This window comes from Balaenoptera musculus, chromosome 11 (assembly GCF_009873245.2).
Source record: "Balaenoptera musculus isolate JJ_BM4_2016_0621 chromosome 11, mBalMus1.pri.v3, whole genome shotgun sequence".
Taxonomy (NCBI): Eukaryota; Metazoa; Chordata; class Mammalia; order Artiodactyla; family Balaenopteridae; genus Balaenoptera; species Balaenoptera musculus.
In genome coordinates this window covers 66,910,882-66,919,845 of record NC_045795.1, presented here as the reverse complement: position 1 = coordinate 66,919,845, position 8,964 = coordinate 66,910,882, and the positions used below count along the sequence as shown (strand labels likewise).

The window sequence follows — 8,964 nt, the reverse complement described above, 5'->3', positions numbered from 1 at the left end:
GATGACCTCTGAGGTCAGCTCTGCCTTAATCTATTTCCTTTTGATTTTTTCCTTTTCTCTGCCTCACATATAATACCTAGGATAAATATTTATTGATCCTACAGGCTAGGTCTTGAACAGGAAGACCAGAGCCTTCTGCTTAATGACTGCTGTGATTTCTCATACACTTCGGGAAATATTTTCTTAGATCCTGGTAGGTTCTAGGTATAATGGGGCCAATGGGAGAGTAAAACAACGGCTCTTCCCTCTCACACAGGCCGAATAAGGTACTGGGAAGGTATCCAGCCGTTCTAGCTTTGGGCTGGGAGGATCGAGTCTTTCGCTTTTCGCTTCCGCCTTCCTGAGCAGCCAATGAATATGTAGCAGTTCTCGTTTATGCTAAAAACTACAAACCCCAGAAGTCAACGCGCGGGGCAAACTGCTCACGCGCCAATCAAGACTTGGTGGGCTCCGCCCCTAGAGGCGGAACTTCATTTTCCACGCGACTTGGGGCTCGTAGATATTCCTCCGCTCGCCCTCGCGTTCTCCTCCCGCCTCCTGCCAGCAAGCCTCGCGCCAAGTCGGGGGACGCGCGCGCGCAGCGTACGTAGCGAACGAGTGACGCATAATATGTGGGCCGCTCCGGAGTCGCGGTCGCGTTGTGTGTGAGTGAGGGGGAGAGAGTGCGGGACCTGAGACGGCGTGTGTGAGCTGTGGCCGCTGGCGGGGTCAGGGGGGAGCGGCGGAGCCGCCCAGGAAGGTGAGTCAGGAAGGGAGGGAGACGGCTCTGCGGGAGGGGCGCGAGGAGACAGGGCGCATGGTCGGTCGGGCGGGAGAGTGGGCGCTGGGCTGGGGGAGGGGCGGCACCTGCCTGGGCCGCCGGCTGGGAGGGGGCGGGCCGGGCCTCCCGGGACGCTTGGTCCGGGGCCTGACAGGACTTTTCATCCTCCAGATTCTTGGCTCGGGGGCGGGGCCTCCACGTTCTTCCTCCAGTCCGCAGAAGAAGCTTCCCAAGAGTAACTCTTCCGCCCGGATTGGGGGGCAGGGGTGTGCCCGACCCTATCTTGGGGAGGGGCGCCTTTCATTCCTCTCATCACTTTTTTCCTCCCAGTTCTCCCAGGCTTCGTTCCGTACGGGCCTGGGGTCGGGGTGGGTGGCTCCATCTTTCATGTCGTATGGCGGCCCCCTTCCCATACTGTGTCTCCGCCCCTAGTTCCAGTCACCTGGGCTGGCTCTCTCCTCCCTCGGTCTCGTGCCACCTCCCCTTGCATCCGCCCGGCTCTTGGTCGGGCGAGGGGGGGCGGGCTCTCTGGGCACTCCTCCCACACCCACCCCCCCCGCCCCCATGGTGGTGGAGATGGGTGGAAGGAGAGGTGTCCGGGTCCTGCAGCTTAGAGCCAAACCTTGGAGTGCCCGCCAAGCTTCCCGGGATCCTATTTCCGGGGGTTACAGTCGTTTTTAACTGGATGTCAGGCATTTGCTTAGCTCCCTCTTCCTAGACGGTTTGCGTCTCACTTCCTCTTATTGCACTGTTAGCGTTTGGCTTTTGCTTGTGCTGAAGAAGTAGTTTTGGAGTGTTTGTAGTAGTTCTTTTTGAGTCCTAGATGACTCGTCATTGACTGTGTCACGTTGGCCTCAGTTTTTCCTTACTCTGTCTTTTCAATGAAGCCTTTTAATTAGTCTACAAGTTTTAATTATTAACAGCATCTTCCTGTTCTAAACGCTTTGTTAATGTACAGAGTGAGGGGTTCATTGGCAGTGTTGTCCTGTAATCTTCTTGTCTCAGTTTACTTTTAAGGTTTTTGTAAGCTTGTATAATTAGACTCTTTAGGAATCGATTTGTTATTCTTCTTGACGCTGTCAAGATTTGGGTTTTGTATATTACACTTATTATCCATTTTTCGAGTGGTGATATATTTTTGGATGTAAAGGAAATAATAGATACAGAATTTGGGAACTATGAAGGAAATCCTTTTATGCTCAACATCTCTTGAGTAGTTGGAGAGCACAGTGTTTTACTATGTTATCTGCTGTACAGTAGTTAAACTTTATCGAGGAGGAATCTGGTGGAATGAACCACATGTTGGTTTGAAGTGATCGAAGTTGGTTTGTTACCAGTGTTGTTTCTGTCATGGTCATGGACAGTAATAGAGTATTGTTATACATGATCTAATATGTTATACTAATTAATTAGGTAAATTTTACTTGAAGCTCCAGACTTGGGTTTTTTTCCCAGTGGGTTTTTTTCTTTTTTTAAAAAGAGGAGTGCTTACAGGCATTTGTTTCAGAATTGTAACCTTATGGGAATCCTTAACGTGAACTTTTTTTTAGGCTTTGGGATAGTTTTTGCCGAATAGGCCATATAGTATTGTGTATTAGAAGAGAACAGATTTTATGGATTAACTCAAAAGTTACAAAAGGTAACAAAATAGTGGAAAAATGGTAGAGCTAGGATAGTAACATATAGTGAAAAAAAACTTTCTTCTACCTTTATCCTTCAGAAGATCAGTTACTTGCCACAAAAGTAATAGTTATTATCCGTTTCTTATATATTCTTGCAGGGACACACACACACACACACACACAAAAGCAAAGAGTGTTCTTTGTTTTTCTCACTTGACAGTGTACTGAGAGTTGGTCCAAATTAGGAAAGGAAATTCTTATTAGTTTTCTCCTACTTTATTTATTTTTGGCTGGGTTGGGTCTTTGTGGCTGCGCGTGGGCTTTCTCTAGTTGCAGCAAGGGGGAGCTACTCTTTGTTGCGGTGCGTGGGCTTCTCATTGCAGTGGCTTCTCTTGTTGCAGAGCATGGGCTCTAGGCGCGCGGGCTTCAGTAGTTGTGGCACTCGGGCTCAGTAATTGTGGTGCATGGGCTTAGTTGCTCCGCAGCATGTGGGATCTTCCTGGACCAGGGCTTGAACCTGGGTTCCCTGCATTGGTAGGCGGATTCTTAACCACTGTGCCACCAGGGAAGCCCATCTCCTACTTTTTAATTAGAAAAAAATTCGAAAGGATAGTAAAATGAATACTTATTTATCCATCTAGATTCAACACTTGTTATTAATATTTTGCCATGTTTTCTCTTAGTAGGTAGATGTGGTATATATTTATTTCGTGGAACCATTTGAAAATAAGTTGCAGACACAGCACCCCTAAATACTTTGGCAGGCATCCTTCAGGATAAAGACTTTTTTTTGGCCGCATTGTGTGGCTTGTGGGATCTTAGCTCCCCTACCAGGGATCGAACCCGGGGCCCCAGCAGTGAGAGCGCCAAGTCCTAACCACTGGACCATCAGGGAATTCCCTCTACATATTTTTTGTAGGGCTTTATATTATTCCATTGTATGGACAGTATTATCATTTAACCCTTGCAACAACTATTTCCATTTTACAGATAAGGAAATTGAGATTTGGAGAAGTTAAATAACTTGACCAAGATCTCACAGGTATGTTGGCAGAGTTGGGATTTGAATGCTTGAACCCCTTTTCTACCAAGTACCAATTGAGTGGTCTTGGGGACCTCTCTGAGCCCTTTTCCTCATCTGTAAAATAAGGGCAGGGTGGTTGTGAAAATTCAGAATAATGTAAATAGATTACTTAACCACGTGTCTATCTCATACAGATATTCAGTAATTGGTAACTATTGTATCACTATTAGGCCATAAATTCTGCATACCACTTAAAGAACTCACTTTGGAACATGGTGAATTGAGTAATGTACCTTCACTGTCTTGTCTGTAACAAGATGACTGCACCTTTTGCATTTTGTTAATCTTTCATTGAGAGTAAAATGAATTATCACTGATATTATTATTTTAGTTTAAGTTTATATTTTCCCTGGGCAAGTGAATATTCCCAAAGTTATAATTATTTTTAGGCATAGTTAATTGGAAATTTTGAAAATGATACCAGAAGTACATGTGTGTTTCTAAATTGAACTCTAAAATTTTACTATTTTAATGCCCTTGAGTTGACCTTTGTTAGAGGTAGTATTTCTTTTAAATTTGCCTTTATAAGCTCTACTAGGCTGATTGCTTAATTTATCCAAGAGGCATTCCGTCCTGGGCCTTTTTTCCCCCCATTTAAAAAAATTGTGGTAAAATTGACATACCATAAATTAACAATTAACCATTTTAAAGTGCACAATTCAGTTGCATTTAGTAGATTAACAGTGTTGTACAACCATCACCTCTTTTAGTTCCAAGACATTTTCATTACCCCAAAAGGAAACCCTATATTCATTAAGTAGTCACTCCCTATTTCCCCCTCCCCCAAGTCCCTGGCAACCACTAGGTAGCTTTCTGTATATGGATTTGCCTATTCTGAATGTTTCATATAAATAAAATCATAGACTATGTGACCTTATGTGTCTGACATTTTTCGCCTGGCGTATTGTTTTAAAGGTTCATCCACAGCTGTAACATGTCTCAGTACTCCATTCCTTTCTACGGCTGAATAATACTGCATTGTATGAATATAACTACATTTTGTTCATCCATTTATCTGTTGGTGAACATTTGGGGTTGTTTCCACCTTTTGGCTCTTGTGAATGTGCTTTGAACATTTGTGTACAAGTGTTTGAATATCTGTTTTCAATTATTTTGGGTGTATAACTTGGAGTGGAACTGCTGGGTCATACGGTAATTCTATGTTTAACTTTTTTTTTTAAACTTTTTGAGGAGCCACCAAACTGTTTTCTATAGCTGCTGTACCATTTTACATTCCTATCAGCAGTGTACATTCTAGTTTCTCCACACCCTTGCCAGTGCTTATTTTCTAATTTTTTGCTTTTGGTTATCCTAGTCGTATGATTGGTATCTCATTGTCGTGTTGTTTTTCATCTTCCTAATGGCTAATGATGTTGAACATCTTTTCATGTACTTGTTGGCCATTTGTATATCTTCGCTGGAGAAATGTCTGTTCAAGTCCTTTGCCCATTTTTGGATCAGGTTTTTTTGTCATTGTTGAGTTGTAGGAGTTCTTTATATATTATGGATACTAGATCCTTATCAGATATATGATTTGCAAAGATTTTCTTCCATTCTGTGGGTTGTCTTTTCACTTTCTTGATAATGTACTTTGACGCACAAAAGTTTTAAATGTTGAGGTCCAATTTATCTGTTCCCTTGTTGCTTATACTTTTTTTTTTTTAAATTTTATTTATTTATTTTTGGCTGTGTTGGGTCTCCACTTCTGTGTGAGGGCTTTCTCTAGTTGCGGCAAGCAGGGGCCACTCTTCATCGCGGTGCGCGGGCCTCTCACCATTGTGGCCTCTCTTGTTGTGGAGCACAGGCTCCAGACGCGCAGGCTCAGCAATTGTGGCTCACGGGCCCAGCTGCTCCGCTGCATGTGGGATCCTCCCAGACCAGGGCTCGAACCCATGTCCCCTGCATTGGCAGGCAGACTCTCAACCACTGCGCCACCAGGGAAGCCCTGTTGCTTATACTTTTGATGTCAAATGAAAATCCCTTGCCAATTTCAAAGTCATTAAGATTTACCTCTAAGAGTTTTATAGTTTAAGCTCTTATATTTAAGTCTTTGATTCATTTTGAGGTAGTTTTTGTATATGGTGTGAGGCAAGGGTCCGACTTCATTCCTTTGTATGTGGATATCCAGTAGTCTCAGCACAATTTGTTGAAAACATTGGTCTTTCTAGTAATGGTCTAATGGTCTTTCAATAAATTCTTTCCCTGTTGACTGGTTTTGGCCCACTTGTTGAATATCAATTGACCATAAATGTGAGATTTTATTTCTGGACTCTCAATTCTATTGCATTGGTATCTATGTCTTTCCTTATGACAGTACCATACTGTGTTGATGATCGTACTTTGTAGTTTTGAAGTCAGAAGTGTGAATTCTCTAACTTTCTTCTTTTCAAGATTGTTTTGGTTATTCAGGATCCCTTGCAATTACATATAAATTTAGGATTGATGTTTGCACTAATGCAAGAAAGGTCATTAGGATTTTGGTAGGGATTGTACTGACGGTTGACCACTTTGGAGAGTATTGCCTTCTTAACAATATTAAGTCTTCTAATCCATGAACACAGGATGTCTTTCCATTTATTTAGGTCTTCTCTGATTTATTCTAGCAGTGTTTTGTAGTTTTCCTTGTGGAAGCCTTGTGCCTTTTTGGCTTAAATTGATTCCTTAGCATTTTATTCTTTTTAGTGCTATTTCAAGTGAAATTGTTTTCTTAATTTCATATTGGATTGTTTATTGCTTGTACATAGCAATACAACTAATTTTTGCATGTTAATCTTGTATCCTGTAACTTTGCTAACTTGTTTATTAACTATAGTTTTTATTTGTAGATTCTTTAGGATTTACTATATATAGGGTCATGTCATCTGTGAATAAAGATAATTTTACTTCTTCCTTTCCAACTTGGATGGCTTTTATTTTTCTTGTCTAATTGCTCCGGCTAGAACTCCAGTACAGTGTTTAAGTGGTGAAAGCAGGCATCTTTGTCTTATTTTTGATTTTAGGGGGAAAGCTTTCGGTCTTTCACTATTGAGTATAATGTTAGCTGTTGGTTTTTACAATTAATGCCCTTTACCGTATTGAGGAAGCTCTCTTCTGTTCCCAGTTTATTGAGTGTTTTTATCACAAAAGGGTGTTGGATTTTGTCAGATGCTTTTTCCCTATCAATCACATGATTATTTTTTTCCCTTCATTTTGTTAATGTATTGTATTACTTTAATTGATTTTCATATGTCAAACCACCCTTGTATTCCTGGGTTAAATCCCACTTGGTCATGATATCTAATCCTCTTAATATGCTGCTGCATTCATCTTTCTAGTATTTTGTTAAGGATTTTTGCATCTATTTTCATAAAAGATGTTGGTCTATAGTTTTCTTGTGATGTTTTTATCTGTCTTTGGTGTCAGGGTAATGCTGGCTTTATGTAATAAATTAGGAAGTGTCTCTCCTCTTCAATTTTTGGAAGAATTTGAGGATTGATCTTAATTCTTTAAATGTTTGGTAGAATGCACCAGTAAAGCCATCTCTCCCCTGCACTTTTAGGATGTGTCTTAAGAGATTAATTTTGCTGTTACCACATATACTACTTTGCCCAGTCTCTAGGTCTTTTACCTTAGCATAAAATTTTACTGTTGAAAAAAATTGGTTAAATTATTGCCCCTCTCTACCCCCTGGCTAATACTCCTCCAGATTGGCAAGGTCATAAAAATGAGGAAAAACTCAAAAACTGTCAGAGACCAGAGGACACTAGGGAGACATGACAACTAAACGTCATGTAGTAGCCTGGATGAGATATTGGAACAGAAAAAGGACGTGAATGGAAAAACTGGTGAAATCTGAATCAAGTCTGGAGTTTAGTTAAGATAATATACCAGTTTTTGGTTTCTTAATTTTGACACCATGTCACTATAAAATAAGGTAACATTAGGGGAACCTGAACTGAGTGAGGGGTATATGGGAATTCTCCTTACTATCTTTGCAACTTTTTTTTTTTTTTTTTACAAATCTATAATTATTCCTATTAAATTTATTTTTAAAAATGCATATATAGTTAGTAGATTGCAGTCAGAAATACAGCCTAGTTCTTCTCAAGTTAAGGTCAGAAATCTATATTAGTTGGTCACATCTGTAGTATATCTTTGGCTAGAAAGACTGAAAATGTGGATTCTTTGTAGAAAAGCATTTTAACTTTATTTTTTTTCTTTTTTGGAAATATTTGTTCTTTGGAGTAAGGGGTAGCTCAGGTGACATGAATCACTATCTACTATTAGAATTGCGTCAACTTGATTAAAACATAAATGTCTAAAATTTAGAGAGTTGGTGGTAAATATATTTCTTTTGGTCTTGTGGTAGAAGAGTGAACAATAATCCTAGATGAGCTAGTAATGCCTTTGTGGACTGAAACTTTTTACAGAACAGTTGCTATTTCTGTGAAAATACACATTTTGCATGGCAGGATTTGACATTTTGATCCTAAGACTGCTTTGGCAAAGAAGTTGATCTGTAAACCATCTAAACGGTTGGGTCTCATTTATTCCTTTTGGAGTCCCTTATAAACCTCTCTTCCCCGTGTGGATGTCACATGCAGCTCCTTCAGAGCCTGTCTCACCTCCCTGTCCTTCTGTACCCCTGGGCTGATCACTCAACCCAGCAACTTTTTCTGCCTTTCTCCAGCCTCTTATCCTCCTTCCAGAAGATCAGCTGTGAGACAGATTAGGAAGGCTGAAGGATGAATGGGTTTATAATATTCTTTCTCAGCTTTCATGTTGGTAATGATATCCACTTCAGTTCTTGATCTGTTGTTAAGAATTAACAGGAATATGTTGCTTATCTTTCATAGAACTTTCCCTGAAGACTTACAAGAGCAAAATATTTCTGGGAGTAGTTTTTGCTGTATTCTGTATTTAAAAAAAAAAAACCTCAAAGGTTTGGACCTCAGAGTTCTAGACTTGGGATTATTATACATGTGGTGTATAGGTACAGGTTGTAGAGTGTTCTTGTGAAACCTTTCGTAAGCTGAAATGACTTGAAGAGGCAATTACCTTAGGACACATCTTGCTCACGGATGCACAGAAATTGAGATAAAGCACAGATGCTCACAGGCAGAGTTCAAAGCTGTAGCAGCTTGATGCTGAGTGTAGTTCCCATGGAAGGAGCTTGGCGGGGCCACTTTCACTGCTTGGAGTGCACACTGCCTTTATAATGGCTCGCTGCAAAGCAAACAACGCTGTTTTTGCTTTTCGCCTTTTTTCATAAAAGCAGAAGTCCTCTTCAGATTTCTTTGGGTTAACAAAAACAGATACTAATGTAGTTCTTTCATAAAAATGAAGTGGCATAAAGCGAACTTCTCTGAAAAGCAGGGATAGCTGTATGTGTGTTTCTGAGGGGAGAAAGGAACCATAGGTTTTGTCTGATTCCCAGGAATTCCTGATCCTAGAAAGGTTAAGAATCATGATTTTGATCCAGTACCCTGTCTCATTTGACAGTCTAGCAAACTGAGGTT

General features: G+C 40.8%; 1 protein-coding gene across 6 annotated transcripts in view; it reads left to right on the top strand.

The window, feature by feature from the left end:
* The first annotated feature begins 601 nt into the window (after nt 1-601).
* The window catches only part of DCAF1 (DDB1 and CUL4 associated factor 1), an 85,396-nt gene continuing 77,033 nt past the window's right edge, over nt 602-8,964 (top strand). For 4 of the 6 annotated variants that reach the window (XR_005021977.1, XR_005021978.1, XM_036870439.1 and 1 more), the window contains exon 1: nt 602-739. The gene's annotated coding sequence lies outside the window, so the exon portion shown is untranslated. Of the gene's footprint in view, nt 740-960; nt 996-3,390; nt 3,425-8,964 lie in introns of those variants that run through there. The other 2 variants (XM_036870437.1, XM_036870436.1) reach the window with 2 other exon arrangements.